This window comes from Panthera uncia, chromosome B4, assembly GCF_023721935.1.
Source record: "Panthera uncia isolate 11264 chromosome B4, Puncia_PCG_1.0, whole genome shotgun sequence".
In the NCBI taxonomy this organism is placed as follows: domain Eukaryota; kingdom Metazoa; phylum Chordata; class Mammalia; order Carnivora; family Felidae; genus Panthera; species Panthera uncia.
Window position 1 is genome coordinate 19,242,414 of NC_064809.1, and position 15,197 is coordinate 19,257,610.

Sequence of the window (15,197 nt, forward strand, 5' to 3'; positions counted from 1 at the left end):
ACTGCAATTAAGCCTTCAAGTCTGTTCAAAAGCAAGCCAATCACAAAAGTCAAAGGAGGTCACACTTTGTCCGTCTCTAGTTACAATACACGCACAGAGCGCTCAGATCTTAAGAGCAGCGGCTGGCCTAGGAATTTTCACCATCAAGTTACACAGCACTAGTGGAACTCTTTCTGGGAATCTAAGCCAAACTCTCAAGGCTATAATTCCAACTAACATGGAGAAATTAGAGAGAGACATTTTCATTAACGTGAAGCTTTAGACTTGTGGCCAAAGATTTGAAACGAGATGCAAAATCCAATCAGATGGAATAAAATGACTACATAATGTTGCCAAGAGCTGAAGAAATGCAGAATGTAATCGAGCAAGGGAGGAAACTAGCTGCAGCCTGGATGAGGGCACAGATGTACGTCTACCTAAATCAAGCCAAAGGACATGAGGGTATCGACCCAGGAGATCAAGGCTGAAAATCCCATCACATCTGAAGGGTGTGGACTGCTCTCTGTTGTCATAGCAACTATAAAGGGCTTAGTCTCCTGTTGTCATAGTGATCACAAAATGGACTTACTGGCAATTCAAAAAGAACCTGGAGATATGCCTCCTCGACCCCAAGTCCCTGCCAGATAAACAACTGGAGGGTGGCCCGGGCACCTCAACAGTTTGCATGGCGACCTCAGCCTATCTCACATACCTCTTTCTACCCACAGTGAGCATGTGTCTTGATAAGATTTGGGATTAAATATAGACACACTAAAGTTAGTGAAAGCCACAGTATTAATAGTCTTGTGTTGAGTTCAGAATAATCTTTGTACGTTAGGTATTAAACTGCATGGAATGCTTAAGAATCCAACATCTTTGAGAATGTACCAGATTGTACTTGATTTTAGGCTTGTCATTGACGACAAGGTGAAAATATGGGTGTTCTCAAACAGTATTAGAATGCTTCGGAAGATGAGAGATTCTCTGTATTTATGAGTTTAATTTTTAAATTTATAAGAATTACTTAAGTGGTTTTTTTGCTAATACCTTTAGGTTTGGGTCAGTAGGCATTTGAAGTGATTAAAAAGATCAGATATATTAATTCACAAGTGCAAATTTAAATGTTGAAGGAAATGTGATTCTCTCATACACTAAATGAAAAAATGGGAATTCAGTCCTTGCAACATGAATTTATTGGCCATTATTTAAAGCATACACCCAAAATCTGTTTGTTCTTATTTTATATATGACTTATGAGGGGTGCCTGGGTGGCTCAGTCGGTTGAGCGTCCGACTTCAGCTCAGGTCACGATCTCACGGACCGTGAGTTCGAGCCCCGCGTCGGGCTCTGGGCTGATGGCTCAGAGCCTGGAGCCTGCTTCCAGTTCTGTGTCTCCCTCTCTCTCTGCCCCTCCCCCATTCATGCTCTGTCTCTCTCTGTCTCAAAAATAAATAAACGTTAAAAAAAAAAATTATATATGACTTATGAGATCCATATACAGAATGACAAGTATTTTAAGTAAAATAAAGGCATAAAATAAAAATAAATCTAGTTTGAGGCACCTGGATGGCTCACTCCTCTGTCAGTTAAGCATCCAATTCTCGATTTCGGCTCAGGTCACGATCTCACAGTTTGTGAGTTCGAACCCCACACTGGGCTCTGCGCTGACAATGCAGAGCCTGCTTGGGATTCTCTCTCTCTCCCTTCTCTCTCTGCCCCTCCCATGCTCACTCGCTCTCTCAAAATTAAGTAAAATAGACTTTAAAATAACTAAATAAATCTAGTTTTTTTACTTTAATAAATTAATATTAAGACTAATATTCATTTAAAATTAATATTAATTTTAGTTCTGCCAAAAATGCATAACCTGAATCTAATCATGAGAAGACATCAAATATAAAATAAGAGGCATTGTACAAAAAAAGGAAAGAAGAAAAGTCCTCAAATATGTCACCATCACAAAAAAAGGAAAAAAAGGGAAGATGAACTCTTCCAAATTAAAGACCAAAGGGCCTGACAGTTCTATAAAGTGCATGATCTGAGATTTTCTTTCACTAAAAATGACATTATTATTTAAACTGGGAAAATCTGAATGAGATCAGTGGATTAGATAGTACTATGGTATTAACGTTAGTTTCCCAATTTTGAAAACGGGATGGTATTTATGTAAGAGAATTCCTTTGTTTTTAGGAAACACAGAGTTAAGTATTTAGGGACAAAGAGACACTGTGTCTACACTCATCTCAGTAATTCAGGGAGGAAAAAAGACAAAAGAGGAAAAGGATAATACAAACGTATTACAATGTCATTGGAGAACCCTGGTGAAAGGTATACAGGAATTCTTGGCAAAACTCGTGCAACTTTGCTAGATGTCTAGTATTATGTCAAAATCAACATTAAAGAAGAACTGATATTAAAGTAGCAGTTCAAAAACATGCCACCCTTGAACACCAAAAATCACCCACTGACAAAGCAGCACAAAAAGGCGATAAAAAGCTGGAAAAACGAATCTGAGAGACAAGAGTAGAACTGAGTAAAAACAGACAAGAGGAAAACGTCACGTTCTTAAGAAAAGTCTGAAAATTAGAGGACAAAAAAGGACTTAAAGTATGTTAAGCTTTCCTCTACTTTGAACCCAAAGTCAATTGCGTCCGGTCAGACGACAGCACTGACACCAAGAAGGTAGAATGCCCACTGCAAATGCCTGCCCCAAGGCCCCCCCCCCCCTTGCCCTGCCAAAGGAGCCCACATTCTGGATACTCAGCCCCGGCCCACCCCACCCACTTCAGCATAACTCATCTTCTGGAAAATCTCTCTCTTGATCTAAAACCAAATGCTCCTAGGTAGAAGGCAGTTCCCACCCCTGGTACCCACATCTCAACCCCAGCCAGCCCAGGACTAAGGAGTTGTGAATCACGCTTTGTGCCAGGACAAAAGACCTCATTCAGTAGGAACGGCAATTCTCTTAGCATTCTCCTTGGTAATATAATCCATCATTCCTAAGCATTCCCTGTGGGTGGCGGTCCCAATATGCAGATAACCTGACTTTAACTGTGCCTGGACCTTCTCTACAGAGACGACGACCAAACAGACCCACCAAGTGTGGCTTCACTCTGGGTTGCGCCAGCCCCTTCTATTGGCTGAACCGCTCCACGTGCTATAACCCTGCAGATTCCAGCTTGCCTTACTGGGATCGTGAGGGCGCTCTGCACAACAGGCCGCCTTACCTCTCACTCCAGGGGAAAACTACCGGCCAAGGGGTGTAACAGAGCGCTCACCATAGAAGAAGAGAGAACAGGAATCAATAGCAGCCTGTGAAACAGAAACTAAAACAGACAAAGATGTTTTCTAACAGGATCAATGATCAAAAGTCAAAATTGACCATGTAAGGAAGTCGTGGTAGCCTCTTCTCTAAATTCTTTGAAGTCATGGGGGAATTTTTTTACTCTGAATATTTCAAATATTCTCATGTCTGAAACCAGGAGACACCCTATATAACCTTGAAGTGGTTATACATTGGTGACTGTGAGACTAAGAATGTGTGTGTGTGTGTGTGTGTGTGTGTGTGTGTGACTGAAGCACAGAAATACATAACAATTACCTTACCCTTTCATTAATTCAGTAAGTGTTGGCTAAGCACATGTTATATGCACAATGGAAGCTGAGGGGCTTTCAAAACCATGCAGACATGGAGGTTAAAACTCAAACATGAGAAGTGCTTTATTGAATACTTAGTACCACAATTCAATGAAACAAGTACAACCACCCTCATTTTCAAGGTAAGAAATCTGGAGGAAAAAACTAGACAAACATCAGAAGGATGTTAAATGGCACAACCAGAAGTCCTAATAAAATTGAAGAGTCCCCAGTGTTAATCCTTAATCTGGAAGACCGGGTAATCTTTTAATCAAACCACCCCACTTCCCAAAATCTTGGCTTCTCCACCTGCTCAACAGGTAAATTAAACCAAATGGCCCCTGAAGTTGCTTCCAGCCTTAAAAAAAAAAAAAAAAAAAAAAAAAATCTAGAATTTCCATCTTAGGACCTAGCCCTGTTGTACATACATAACAAGCCAGATCAAGAGAAGAAGGGAGGAAAAGTCTAAAATTAGGCCATTTCAGAAAAACTATATCATAGTTTACTCTTTTACACAGAGAAGAAAACGGTAATTATTCAATCAGAACAAAAGTTACAATTATTCAAGTGAGGTATTGTAGAAAACTCAAATAAGAGGATCTCTGTACTGTTTCTCTTGTGATTATTAAGAATGATAACATTCTCTAGTCTCCGCAACGCAAAGGCAGCAGAAGCAGTATTGCCCTTGCAGGGAGGGAAAGCGGCACCGCGCAGAGGCTCCTTGGCCTTTCCATCGATCGCCCCCTAAGGAGCAAAGACACGGTCAGCAGCTCTCAATCCCCCAGTCCCCTTCCAGTTTTCCCAGGATTAGGGAACACCTGCGGACTAAGATGAAAAGGCCACAGACATTTGGAGAAGTTCTCGTTCGGTCTTGCCTCCCTTCTGTAACCCAATGCCCTCTCTCTTGCTGCTTCCAGACTTCCACCTGCCCCACTAAGATAACCCACCTTCTTGGGCCTGCTGAGCCTCCCAAATAATGCTTTGTGCTCAAAGAAAAGCAGACTGGACCAAGAGGAGCCTAGTGCCTAATCAAGTCCCATCAATAATTGGCCACGTGACCTGTATGTAACTAGCTATTTTCAGCTTCGGATGCCTCTTACCTACTCTGAAAGATAGCAATTAACTGTGGACCTGTCATTTCAATGGAAAAGTAAGTAAAATCAAATATGTTTTAAATATATAAAACAACTTTCAAATTACAAAGAAGATCTATCTCCCAGTAGATAAAGAAGTAGCTGAAAAGGCTAATCACAGAAGAAGTAAAGATGGCCAACAAAGACGAAAAGCCGCTCCTTTAATAAATCAAGGACATGAAAATAACACAACCTTCAGAAATTATTTTTCATCCAACAGTTGGCAAAATTTAAAAGATTGTATTAGCAAGGGTATAGGAAAATGGGTAGTACATATATTTCAGTGGGAAGGTTGTCATTATCTTTTGGGGGAATTTCATGGTATCCAACAAAGAATTAAATACGCATACTTTTAATCTGGCAAGATCTCTTACAATCCCCTCCCAAAGGCATGTTCTCACATACGCCAAAAATAGATGTATAAAGATGTTCGGGCAACACTGTTCACTTAATTGGAGGGTGGTTAAATAAATTACTTGATATCCCTAAACTATAGAATATTAAAGAGACAATAAAAAGAATAAGTAGGGGCCCCTAGATGGCTCAGGTGGTTGAGTGTCCGACTCTTGATTTCAGCTCAGGTCATGTTCTCATGGTTCTTGAGTTCAAGCCCGGCATCGGGCTCTGTGTTGATGGTACAGAGCCTGCTTGGGATTCTCTCTCTCTCCTCCCGTCTCTCTCTGCCATGCATGCTCTCTCTCTCTCTCTCTTAAAATAAATAAACCTTTTTAAAAAATTAAGTAGATCTATTTCTTTTTTCCGACATGGAATACATTATGAAACGGGAAGTGCCTGGCACGTAGGAGTCACTCGGTAAATATCTTTTGAATGAATGAATACACATACAGCTTCACCTAGCACTTTTACATACCCTATCTCATCTAATTCTCATCACAACCCTACCATACGAGCCAGGCAGATGTTACCGTCCCCGATGTAAGGAGGAAACTTGGGTGGTGACGACTTACCCAAGATCATAAACGTGAGGTACTTACTGGCCAGCGCTCTTTGGTGGCCGACACTCACCCTGCTCACGGTGACTGCCAGCCAGCAAGCAGACCCTCAGGGGGTCACCAAGTCTGTAGGCAGCTGGGGGGTCACTCAGCAATGGCTTGTTGACTGGGACAGACTGATTCCTCTTTTACCACAAAGCCTTCCATTAGGTGAGGCTTGGCTCTCTAGACCTCTACTGGGGCCCACTGGGCATCTAACGACAGGTCTAAAAAGAGGTCATTCAACAACAGGTTGTCATGGAAACCCTACCCTCCACCCCTGGCCCCTGGAACAGAATGGAGCGGGAAGGGAGAGAGGAGCATTTGTGAAGTGCCTGCTATGAGCCAGGCGCGATGAATAGGAAAAAATTCATCTGAGCCTTCCTTTACAAATCACCAAGAGAAAAGGACACTGTGCGCTGTTAAACAAAGTGCAGAACACGCCTGCTTTGCTGCGTAATCTAGGTCAGTCATAGCTGCGGAGGCAGCTGAGTTCACGTGGCGCTCGCCGTGCTCCTCCCTCTTCCCCGGTGCGCACGGCAGGGGCCATGAGCCTGGTACCACGTGGCCGCCGAGCCACAGCCTTGCGGGGGCCCTGCCTCCACCGGGCAGTCACCTGTTCACACCAGGAACACGCATGGCAGGCACACAGGGAAAAATTACCGGCTGATTTGCAAAACACAAACACTCTGTCCCAGATAAGCCAGGGGACAGCCAACACGTTCCAAAATGTCGGGCACGGCGCTCTCATTGAACCGGTCCTCTTTCACTTGTATTCGCCCTACACTTGCTTTATCAGAAAATGCTGAAAAACAGGGCTGTGTTTGGGCAGAGTTACCTTGGAACTTTCATCTTAATTACAGGCGCTCTTAGTAACCGTTGCTTAGTAACAAACACTTTTGAAATAGATTTGTTGACTTATTACGAGAAAGTCTGAAAAGACCTTGGCGTGATGGAAAAATAGCAAGGGCCTGGTAAAGTAAAAAAAATGTTTTAACTGACAAAGCGCTAGCAAACTTCAGGCATTCCCCAATTCCAAGGGCATTACTGAATGTCTGCAGTGGTTCCATAATATTTTACTCTACTTTATTACCAACCTATTATTTTCAGACCCACGTCAGGTGCAGCTGAGTACCAAAGTTCTGGGACACAGGCCTGGGACTTTTACGCAAAGCAGGATCGCACACAGAACAGCAGTGGTTTCTGGCCGTCTGCGGGTCCGAAACATCCTCCATGGCATAGTTTTGAGGCTGCTTTTATTCAAGGTTTCAGGAGGCGTCTGAGGCGTCTGGTGAGCTTTCAAGTCAGAAGGGAAAGCAAGGGACGCTTTCCCTCAATCTTTCCAAGAATATTTCTTTAGCACCTGCTAATAAAACCTGTGATAAAAGCGGAAATGGAAGTGCCTTTCAGCACTACGTCCAACACACATCTCCCCCCCCAAAGCAAAACCCCAACCTCACGCTCTCTCCTCTTTGGGCGTCCGCCTCCTCGGCCCCAGGGCAAGACCTCTCCGTCCACTGGCCATCTCCACCTCAGAGGCTGGACACCTTCACCCACTCTGCTGTGCTCTCATGATCTCCCAAGAAGGGACCCTCACTGGCACAGTAAATCCATGCCCTTGGATCTTTCTGGTAGTTTCCTCTGCCCCGGCCTCTGCTCTCGTTTCTTTTCTTCCTATTTTGAAAAACTTCTCGAAAGAGGAGTCTCCCCTCACTGGTGTTCTTTTCTCACCTTCCACTCAATCCTCAAGCCACAGCAACCTGACCTTACCTCATGATTTCCTTTTCCAGTGGCCATTTCTGTTGTTTCCAGAAAGGCTTTGATGAAGAGTAGCAGAATTTTCAGAAATCTATCCTTCTGATACGTGTTTGTCTCTGTATTTGCAAAAATATTGCCAGACAGTAAATTATTGGTTCCACCACCACACTTCTCCCAGGGCCCTGGCTCACTTAGCTCCGGCGTGGACTATTACGTTAGCCTGCGAACCCACAAGTCTCCAGATCCACTTGAAGTCTTCCCACGCTGTCAAAATTTCCTTCCTAAACACTTCCTGATCTGACAATCTTTCGCCTCCGCTCAGAAACCTTCCTGGCACTCCATGCCCTCCAGTATCCTTCCTTCCCAGTTCTCTCTACTATTTAAGTCCACCCACCCCAGCCCATCTGCCTGGGGAGTCCTTCAAATTTGCCACCATCCAAGCCCACATCCCTGTGGTAGAAAGAAGGAGTCGCCACTGAAGGAGGTAAGACAGCATCCACTCAGCAGGGCCCCGCCCCAGACATTCTATCTGCTTTGCCCAGCACGTCCCATTGCTTCAGAAGTCTACTCCGCTCATTTACTTTGGCTGCCCAGCCCCAAAGGCATTTGGACTTGAGGCCATGGGCCGAAATCTTTGGACCAGCCTTCCTCTAGCCTCCCAAACTCTATTCATTTATGGACTCCTTCACTGAACAAACAGTTATCGGTGTGCCAGGCATTGTACGAAGGCAGCAATGACACGATAATAACAGAAGATAATAAGGAAACTCTGTCTGATCTTGGGGAGTTCGAGGAATAAAGAATTATTCAAGTAAATATAAAGTAAGTGCTAAGAGGAACTGTATAAGGCTTGTAGGAGTTTACAGTAGAAAGAACTAGCCAAGTCAGGAAGACATCCCTGTTGAGAGCTGAGGTCGGGCAAGTGAGGGAAAGTCATCAAGGAGGCAAAGTTACGTCCGTGGGAGGTAGGGGTGAGGAAGGCGGTACTCCAGGAAGAGGAACAGCATGTTCAAAGGTCCTGTTCCTTTCTTTCTCCAGTATGCTCACCATTAGGGAGCTTCCCTACTAGGCTAAGTTTTCTTTTTTAGCATGTCATTATTGGCTTCTAAACTAAACAAAGACTCCCATTGCAAAATCAGAGCAATCATTGTTTTTGAAAGACTTAGGCTGTAATGTAAAAAAACACAGTGCTTAGGTTTTAAAACATGTATTTACAAAAACATTTTTCTGTATTTCAACACCCTCATTTATTCGCAGCTTGTACCTTTTTTAAGCTGAGGATTTATATCTGAGTATTGGAAGCATTCACTTCTCATCAACTTTCTGACAAATTCCACTCCGAACAGCTGCTACCATAAAATTTAATTTGCCACTTCCCAAAAAAGTCACTTCAACGTAAAATAACTTTGCCTTCCTGCTAATATTTCACAACTAATTAAAACTGAAAGGATGGGCTGAGTCCCCGCAGACTGGCTCCGTCCACAAACCTGCACAATTACAGACTGTGAGGGGGGAGGGAACTCAAGTCTTGAGCGCTGGAGAATATACAACGTGTCTCCAAACACTTGCCCTTCCAAGAAGCGAAACTAGCGAGGATGTGCGGCAAATACGAAAGCGAGATGTGAAAACTTCAGAACAATTATCTGTGTAAATCGATTTCCGGATTTCCAAAGTTCAAAAGGCAAGTCATTATGTGCTTTCTAATTCACCTTCATGGTAACCATCGTTCGTACGCCTTCCGTACAAAAATCACAACCCAAGCCAAAATACCGGCAACCTACCTTGTGGCATTCATTATTAGCCCACAAAATGGAAACTTTCTTCAACTATTTTCCTAGGTGCCTTAATTGTACAAGAAAATTAATAGGAAGTGGAACCAGGCCAACCTCTTGCTGCAGAACAAGGTTCTGTTGTCAAACTCATTCATGCCAAGGCGGTGCTCGACGTTCAAAAGAGGTGACGGGAAGGTTTCTTCAGCCAAGCCGAGGAAAATTAATGACCACCACTCAGAAATATACAGTCTGTTAGGGCAATGCCCTCACCCCTGATCATCACGGAAGGGCAGGAAGGGGAGGATGGAATGGGGGAGGGCACGGGAAAGAATGGGGTTGTCTGTCGGGAAATCCACAAGACTCCATCAGTCTACAGGATTTTTCCAAACCCCCTCCAAAGCAGTCGAGGCCCAACTTACTTCCAGGAAATAAAACAACGTGCGCAATGTGTCCACCCTGCTTAAGTCAAACGCAGTCACCGATGATGACGGAAAGCCCTGTACTGCCCCTTTCCACAGACCCTCATGTCCTAGCTACACCTGGGGGATAAAACTCCCTCGAGGACTCGGGCTTCGATTTGATGATAATATACTCCCGTTTTACACTAAGGATGCTATCTGCACACCCTCCATGTGACCGTCCCTTTGGCACACACGCACACACGCACACACACACACATACAAAAAGCCTTTTTTTGGCTTAGAGTAGGTACATTACTTTCACAGCAGACAGAGTGATCCTGTTAAAAACCTATCACACATCATGTCACTCCTGTGGCTCAGTGCCCCCAGCAGCACCTGCTCAATCACCGCTACCCCAATTCCAGGGTCCCTATAATAGTCTAAAGGCCCTTCACGCCCCCCATCGGCACTCCCCCCTGCTCCCCACCCCCCACACCCCACTAGCTGGCTGCCCTCCAGCTCTCCCACTCACCTCTGCCGGCGCTCGCCACGAGCTCCCCGACTGGCTCGTCTCTCCTACACTCCCAGGGTTCTCTGTGTGTCCTTGCTATTATTTCCTTGGTCTGGGTCTCCCCAGAGCTCGCTCTCTCGCCTCCCCCAAGTTTTGCTCAGATGTAAGAACGCGATTTCTCTGGCCAGCTTATCCTAAGTTGCAAGCCACCCTCCAACCCCCGCCTGACCCTCTGACACTCTATCTCCCTTCTTTGCCTGATTTTTCTCCGTAGTACTTACCACTTTCTAATGTTACTTATTGCTTTGTTGTGTATACTGTCCTCTTCTTCCCTCTAAAAACGGAAACTCCGTGCGGGCAGAGATTTTTGTCTGCTTTGTTCACTGCAGTATTCCCCAAAACTTAGGACAATGTCTGGTCATGGTAGGCAGTCAATCAATACTAACTAAACAAGTGAATTTCACCACTGAATGCATAAATAAAGAAGGGACTGAAATTCTACCACGGAATGGGACAGCAGAGATGAGCCTTACTGGGCTTGACAGGAACACAGACAAAGTCAAGCCCAATTTTACTTCCATCCCCCTCAGCTTCCAAGGAGCCTACAACTGCAATCCAGGATGGACCCTCTTTTATCTGGCCATCCTCTCCCCCCAGTGCCAAGCTTCTGGTTATAAACTAAGCTTCTGGTTATGACTCTAGTGTCATATTTAAAATCCACTGGGGCACCTGGGTGGCTCAGTCGGCTAAGCGTCTGACTTCAGCTCAGGTCATGATCTCACAGCTCATGGGTTCGAGCCCTGTGTCAGGCTTTATGCTGACAGCTCAGAGCCTGGAGCCTGCTTCAGATTCTGTGTCTCTCTCTCTCTCTCTCTCTCTCTCTCTCTGCCCCTCCCCTGCTTGCTCCCTGTCTCTCTACCTGTCTCTCTCTCTCTCTCTCTCTCTCTCTCTCAAGTTAAATAAAAATTAAAAAATAATTTTTAGTGAAATAAACTCCACTAATCCCGGGGCGCCTCGGTGGCTCAATGGGTTACACGTCTGACTCTTGATTTCGGCTCAGGTCATGATCTCACAGTCATGAGATCAAGCCCCGTGTCAGGCTCTCTGCTGAGTGTGGAGCCTGCTTGGGATTCTCCCTCTCTCTTTCTCTCTCTCCCTGCCCCTCCCCTGCTTGTGCTCTCTTTCTCTCAAAACAAATAAACAAACATTTAAAAAAATCCACTAATTCCAACAACTCCTGTGGCACCCAGTAAGCATCAACCCACCCCCACTCCCTAATGCCACACAAGGCCCCCGGGGCCACACCTCATGACACAGGCTATAAGGACAGAGGGGTCCACTGGCAACAAACATCCAACATTAATCGAGAACAGAAAAGCCGAACGAAAGAGAGAAGGAAAAGCACATCATTCCATCCAAACATTTAACTAACCCAGCCAACATCCGGTAACATACTTGGTTCCAGGCCCAAACTCCACTCCGAACTCATGAACCTCAGAACTCATGAACCTCAGAAGTAATTTAACTTCCTGTTTGGAGAAAATATAGAGATAGATGCATCAAGTTCTAGTCCAGAATACCAATGACCACAAACCTTTTCCTGTGTATTCTGCCAAAGTAAAACGTGACTTTGGGGGCCACAGGGCGGGGGGCGGGGGGAGAACGTCTGTACCCATTTCCTTGTTTGTACCAATATGAACAACAGAAAACCCCAATGGAAAAGCAACACCACCTTAGGTACTTAAAACCAAAGTCCTGGGTCTCCTTGGTTTCAACCTCTCTTTCCAGCCTTTGTGGATTTTCTCTGGCCTTGAATCCCAGATCTCCAGTCGGCTAGTCCCAAATTGTTCAGCCCACACCGCACATCTTCTAGCTCATAAATGTGCAATGATAATGGGTCAAGCACTTTACATGCACTGTCTCATGTAAACCTCTCAACAACTCCAGAGGGGACAGTGTTATTACCACCCTCATTTTACAGATTAGGAAACTAAAGTTGGAGACATGAAGTGACTTTCCAATGGAGTCCAGAGCTCAAATTGAAACGTCTGACTTCAAATCTTGGTTCTCTCATGACTACGCCATACAGCAAGGTTACAGAGGCTAATGCGTTGCCAATTAACTTCTTGAAATAAGTATACACAGAAATAAAATAAAAGTCTTTTGCCGCATAAAAGTAAGATGCGGGGCTGCGTTTACATCTGTTAAATGATGCATAATGTAATAAGGCCACATAAAATGGAGCAAGCAAAATAGGAAATTCACAATGAGCCTATACATGACTATATGGTTTTCAGAAATGTTGCACTTTGAGAAATGTTTACTAAACATTGACTTAATGATGAAGAGAACAATTTCCCAGTTCAGAAGCCCTTATGTCATTAATACTACACAGAACATAAATATTCTTTAAAGCAACACTGAAGTCAAATTCAGAAAGTGAGCCCTAATGTAAATGAGCGATAGCACAAAATTTTCCTCTCTGTCTCATAGCACCTGTGCATTTAGAAATCCACAATATAAAAAAGTACAAAAAAAAAAAAATAGCACAACTCCCAACATTATTCAAAATGTTAAAGAGACGATGCATGTGCATTTCCCTCAACAACATCATAAAACGAATCTTCACAGCTAAGAGTCTCTTTCATATGTTCACCATGAGGAATTTTTTTTACTTGAAGTTTAAAGCTAACAGACAGAAAAAAATAATAATAATAATAATAATGTCCCTCCCAAACTCTCATTCAAAACCTGAATCTCACAGAAAAGTCTAAAATAATTTGAAACTGCATTCCAATTTGAAAAACAGCACACAAGCACTTCTGAAATCTTGCCTGTAAAAATTTAGCGGTTCAACTTTAAAATTCACACTCAGTGGGGTGCCTGGGTGGCTCAGTCAGTTAAGCATCCGACTTCAGCTCGGGTCAAGATCTCGAGATTCGTGGGTTCAAGCCCCAACGTAGGGCTCCGTGCGGACGGCTCAGAGCCTGGAGCCTGCTCCCAATTCTGTGTCTCCCTCTCTCTCTGCCCCTCCCCTGCTTGTGCTCTTTCTCTCAAAAAAATTAATATTAACATTAGAAAAAAATTTAAACTCACACTCAAAACCCAGGAAATCATGGCTTTGTTCCAGCTCAAACAATGGTTACATTTGAAAAGACAAGAACAGCAGGCTGCCCAGTTCTAAAGAGATGAGAACAGACTGAGCCCCTTGGAGAGGCATCACTGGTGGCCCTTACTGCTCCCACAAACAGAGGGCTGTGCCCTGTTCTTTCTAAACACGACTTCCCCTTTTCTTCTCACAGATGGTGCCTCCGTAGAGATTAAGCCCCATTGCATGATGAGGACAGAGGGGGAGTGGGCCTGACAACCGGCCTTTGCTGTCTCTTAAAAGTCAGGTAGGTAACTGCCCTACAGTTTCAGGCAGAAATCCTATTTGAGATCAAAGGCTTTTAGAAAAGTTAAGAATGGGGGCGCCTGGGTGGCTCAGTCAGTTGGGCGTCCGACTTCGGCTCAGGTCGTGATCTCACAGTCCATGAGTTGGAGCCCCGTGTCAGGCTCTGTGCTGACAGTTCAGAGCCTGGAGCCAGCTTTGGATTCTGTGTCTCCCTCTCTCTCTGCCCCTACCCCACTCACGCTCTGTCTCTGTCTCTCCAAAATGAATAAACATTAAAAAAAAAAAAAATAGAATTACAAAAGTTAAGAATGTCCATCATACCCCAAGGCTGAATTTCTGGCCGCTCAAATGGTAAACACAGAAAGCTCCAGTAGAAACTAGAAGGGGGGAAAAAAAAATCTAGAGTCATTGATTTATTGGGGGGCTGGGGGGAGGGAAGAGGGGCGTGCTAGTGTAACTGGGGAGAAGTAGTTTTGTCCCTTTTCATAAGGCCCAAAGAGATTTCCATCAGGCGTCCTGCCAGGAGTGTTATAAGCACCGTGCAAAAAGCAGCCAGGTATAAATGGACAAAGAGTTATCAAAAAATTAATTCAAGACAGAAACATCAACAGTACTAGGAGACATTCGAAGTTAAGATCTGATTGTGAGGAGGAAACAGGAGGCGTGTGTTTGGGATTTGTTTTCAAAGTCCGGGGCAGGAGTGCAAGGGTGGAGGAGAAGTGCTATTTTGGGGTAAGATTTCTATCTGGTATTAAAGTTCACCTGGGAGAACAGGCTAACCAGAGAGCGTGTCCACTGAAAACAAACCAGGACCAACACGAGCCTTATCACAGGATCCACCTGCACCGCGAGTATATACCATTTCTTCGGGCAGCCCAACACGTCCATATAAATGCCAGCACTGCAGAAGTAAGTGTACTCAACTAACTCTTGAGACCCAGATAAAATTCTTCCTTACTTCATGAAATAATAAAAGAAAGTAAAGCCATCTGAGTAAGTTTCATGGTAACATGAATAATTCAATTCTGAAATTGAAATATAAATCCTAAATCGCGGGAATATTGCAATTATAAATCTCCACACCAGAGTCTTGTAGCTGCACTTACAGCCTAGGTCACAGTCATGAGATTTTTTTTTTCCCCTTCTTAAAAGTAAAGTGATAAGAACTGTGTCATTTTCGATGAAGTTTTAAACCATATTTCTTCTGGCCTTTTCCATTTGAAACTGAAATTCATTTCCCAATAAATATTTTAACACCATTCTTATGAGCAGGGACAATCCATCAGAGAACAATTCCATAATTGTTTCCGAAGCTTACAATGCATATAATGTCACAAAGTAAAGGTCCTGGATGGAAGACACGATTATTATTAAACCTTGAAAACAATAGTGAGGTCTTGAGAGCATACTCATCAAATGAAGAAACAGAGCCACGTAATTCAAATGCAGATTAAACCAAGTGCCTGCAGACAGAGGGAAAGAGAATACACCCACTAGAAATTCCTTTATGAAGATTACCAGCATTGAATGCCTTTTTAAAAATTCAAACTTCACCCTGCATATATCTCCCTTCTTCTGTACCGTCAGAAAAATGAGGCTGATTTTGCTTTGCTTGACTTTT

General features: G+C 43.9%; 1 protein-coding gene across 2 annotated transcripts in view; it reads right to left on the reverse strand.

Moving 5' to 3' along the window:
• The window catches only part of NEBL (nebulette), a 358,160-nt gene that overhangs the window by 325,369 nt on the left and 17,594 nt on the right, over positions 1–15,197 (reverse strand). The gene's annotated exons all lie outside the window — the stretch shown is intronic.